Source organism: Helianthus annuus, chromosome 16, assembly GCF_002127325.2.
Source record: "Helianthus annuus cultivar XRQ/B chromosome 16, HanXRQr2.0-SUNRISE, whole genome shotgun sequence".
Lineage (NCBI taxonomy): Eukaryota > Viridiplantae > Streptophyta > Magnoliopsida > Asterales > Asteraceae > Helianthus > Helianthus annuus.
The window spans coordinates 176862600-176866885 of NC_035448.2; the positions used below are offsets into that span (position 1 = coordinate 176862600).

Genomic DNA, 4286 nt, shown 5'->3' on the forward strand with positions numbered 1-4286 from the left:
ACTGAACAGATAACAGATACTGAACATAATCAGATGCATATAAACATATCAACATATCATAACAGAGACAAGACATACGTGACAACATATAAGAATAAAACAAGTCACGTAATATAGAAGCACCCACGAGCCTAAACAGAGGCATACATGGCTATAGTCCATGCGCCGAGATGGTGCGTGTAGGCGTACAAACATTATTCCATCTCAACAGGAGTCAGGAGTCAGAGCTAAGATCGATCTATTCGCCTCTAGGGGCCATGTGCTACACAAGCACAAACTAGAAACGCCGTGAACTTTAGTTACGCACCGTCACGATGAGTGCCATGTCGTTGACGCCCCAACGACAAGTCTTATAATTGCTCGGGTGACAGAGTACAAAGCGTATCAGAAATAAAAGTATCTTGAGATAAGTCTAAAGGGAACATGCAATAACGAGCACAAAATCTAAGGTCTATTGCATGCTACAATAAGTACTAATCACGAAATGGAAACAACTAGCGAAAACATCCGTACTACAAAGTAACGGACTTGAATAATAATACTATGATGAAAAGAAAACAGAATCCGTACCTTATTAGCAAGCAAAGCAAAACCAAATAATCAAGTCGACACCAAAAATCAAGAACCTATAATCCCGTTACAGCCCGAATTAGTTTTATGAACATTACTTGTTTTGTTTATTAAGAAGTTCCCGGAGACCAAGGTTTAAATTTGAGTTTATTAACATTTTATTAAAAAAAAGTATATGTGGCTTCACACCAAAAAATCTAATTAGAATAAAAGCTATTTCAAAGTTAGCTACCTTTTTTTTTTAAACATGTAAATCCCTTCACTTGCAACTTTGGTTTATACACAGGTCGTAAAATACCATATATAATTATTATATATGTTTTCATGTCATGTGTTTAGTTGTTGTATGTGTCCATGTAACGATGACTATGTACAAAAGAATGAAAATATTTTATGTCCGTATGCATTAAACTATAGACTAACACGTTCAACGAACGCAATGAACTCGCATTAGTTTCGTAATATGATCTCAAAATCACTTTGGATTATTATGATACAAACATAACAGAGCACAAGTTGGGTGTCGGAACTATAAGTAGGGTTATTTCATCGACCTCATTTGCCGTTTTTAAATAATTCTAAACTTTAGTCGCCGGTACGGGTTCAAACCAGAATTTAAGCATATAAATTTGAATCGGACGAGGGATCGTTTGGGTACCTTAATCACCAAACAAATTTGAATGGAGACTAATGAGAAGCCGTAGCGGGTAGTCAAACGGAACTGAACTGAGGTGAGCAGCAACGGTGATTCACAGTTTGCGTTCGGCTACATCGTCACCGGATAAAAACAGCTTCCATATCGGATTGCATCAAAGCATGACTCGAAAGAAAATAATAAATAAATTACCGGTACCTGATCGTGAGTCGGAATGACTCGAACGGAATGCGAATCGCACGAGATGGTCACGGCCGTACCGACGCTGGTTCGGCGGCTATCGGTGGTACTACAACGGTGGTGCGGCGTGACCGAAGGCTCCTGGCGAACAAAGGTTTATGGAGGATTGCGACGGTGGTTATATGGATGGTCGAAATTCGAACCAGCGGCAAACTTCCGGTGGTTGCGGCGCGATGGAACGGAGTAAAAAAAATACGTAAATGATTCTTATTGTGAGTTTAAAAAAAAAACGATGGTGTTGAGCATTGCATCCCACATCTTCGGCAAGTTAGTTAGCGATTGTGTACGATGAAACGGACTTGACGTTGAGATAATTGTAATGTTGAAAGTCAAGTGTGAAAATCGATATCTTATAATTATACTAAATCCCATATGCTATATTGTTATATAGTCCTATTATACTATTATTATTATTATTATTATTATTATTATTATTATTATTATTATTATTATTATTATTATTATTATTATTATTATTATTATTATTATTATTATTATTATTATTATTCCAACATGGAAGCACATGGCATCTTCTATATATAATAAATAAAACTAATTGTGGGACACGTGTCCAATTCTAAGGGCCATTGATTTTGTGGGTTTCCCGCTCACAATTTTTACTTTGACCCGACCCTTATCACAATACGAGTTATTCCTTTCTTTTCGCTACTTTCTCTCTCTTTCCTGTTTCCTCAACTTGAAAACCCTAAATATTCATGAAATTCCTCAAATTGAAGACCCTAAACTTTCTTCCCATGAAGACGCCATAAGATTCAAGATGCCACAATCTTCCCATGAAGATCGCCCTTTCTAATATCTGGTCTGTTTATTGATGAAACAACATTGAAGACACCACAAGATCGCCGATTGTGCGACAAATTCTGACTCCATTCGAGTTGCTATATTTGAAAACCATATCCAATCCAAAATTGAAGACGACGGCTGAACTTGGTAAGTTTTCTTTGATTTGTTTTACATGCAATAGAAAATTGTGTGGTATTTGGCTAAGTCTAGGGTTTAACGATGGATGGGTTTTTTAATGTTCATCTTTTTGTCTTATGACTCTAGAATAATTGATCTTGGGTATTCGAATCTTCACAATATTGTTGGTTTCATGTGAACCGAAAGCTTTATAATATAGACATAATTTCCAAAGTCATCAGAATTTGGGTTTTTACATATGCTCTAAAAGTGATATTGTGATTTGAAATTATGATAATCAATTACAAGTGCTTGGCAAACTTGATTTGACTCTGGTATTATGGTGATTTAGGTCTCAGATCGGGAAAAAATGACTAAATATTGTTCCAAAATAAATTACAAGGTTTACAAATTGCCCCATCAGAAGCACCTGTAACAGCATACATGTTTGGAAAAGTTGTTTATTTTGCTTTCATGTTCTCAAAAGTGCAAACTATTGTTGTGCATCTCAACAATCTTCCTCTGGTGTGCTACTTTTGTGTGAGGTTGTTCATGTTCTACAAATATATATATTTTTCGTTTAACTTAATGTTCTTTTGTTGATTAGTTAATAGGGATTTCTTTGTAAATACTATTAGCATTTGTTTTGTTAATTAGGTCGCTCTTGGTGAAATGGCTGAGCTACTAGAAGCTAACTATGATGTTGACAAATTACCACAATGAAAATTAAGGTTCTAATATTTATCCATATTACACCAAAAATCAGTGGTTATTTATACATGGTTTTGTTGACCAACTTTTATTCAATATTAAATAGTATTTGTCTGACAAACGGTTTTTGCAGCATGAAAGGTGTTGGGGCTACCACTCCGAATATGTCTAAGAGTGACCCTCTTGAAGACGGAATTGTGGTTCCACTAGGACGGCCCACATTAGCAAATGAGTTCAAAGGTGAGAATCGCTAAGTTTTAACTAACTGGTCTCTTATTGTTTGGTTATCTAATAAAAGATCTATTAGATACTATTACATTAAATAAGCCTCTTAAATTATTACATGACTTGGGGTTAAAAATTCGCATGTATTAATGAAATGTGTAATTGGGGAATGGGCATGAAAAGAGATGTGATTAGTTTCAGAGACAAAAAAATTCCCTTCAAGTTTCAGAGAAGGCAATTTCCACTATGTGTATGCTTTGCAATGACTATAAACAAAAGCCAAGGATAATCACTATCTCGAGTTGGTTTGTACTAAAAGCAACCTGTATTCACCCATGGACATTGTATGTTGCACTTTCGAGAGTAAAGAGTAGAGCCGGAGCAAAACTACTAATTTTAGACAAAGAAGGGAATGTTACAAATCAAACAACAAATGTTGTTTACAAGGAAATTTTCAGAGACTTGTGATTAGTTTTTATTTCTTTTATTTGTAATTTATATTTTTTGGTTTTTGATTGTTGAATGAAAATGTTGTTTCATTCTTTGTTATTTTCTATAAATTTTATGTTTTATCCAACTTAGATTGTTCAACCCGTGTATCACACGGGTAGTTAACCTAGTTTCATATAAAGAGAAAAAACAACAGAATTTATTCACCATAAAAATCAAGACTTGTAATTAAACTTTTATTTGAATATTATTATTTTTAATTGTTATAGAAATAGAAAAAAAAACACACATTATTGGGTAATAATTAATCAATAAATGTTTCATTAGAAACCATAATCATCTAATCGATTATAAAATGTGTAACTCCTCTTAAAACCAACATAATTAAAATATATTTATTAATTTAGAGTTTTTAAACTTTCGGGTGTTACATCTTAATTGAAGAAAACCAGCTTCCTTTCTTTCCCACTATTGAATTATCCTGTTTTCAACAAATTTCGGTTTTTTCGATCAC

General features: G+C 34.1%; 1 long non-coding RNA gene across 1 annotated transcript; it reads left to right on the forward strand.

The window, feature by feature from the left end:
• The first annotated feature begins 2202 nt into the window (after positions 1 to 2202).
• LOC110917958 lies at positions 2203 to 3871 on the forward strand. The gene is made up of 4 exons (XR_002580972.2): positions 2203 to 2416; positions 2739 to 2931; positions 3044 to 3117; positions 3231 to 3871. It is a non-coding gene; the product is annotated as an uncharacterized LOC110917958 (long non-coding RNA).
• Positions 3872 to 4286: the final 415 nt, after the last annotated feature.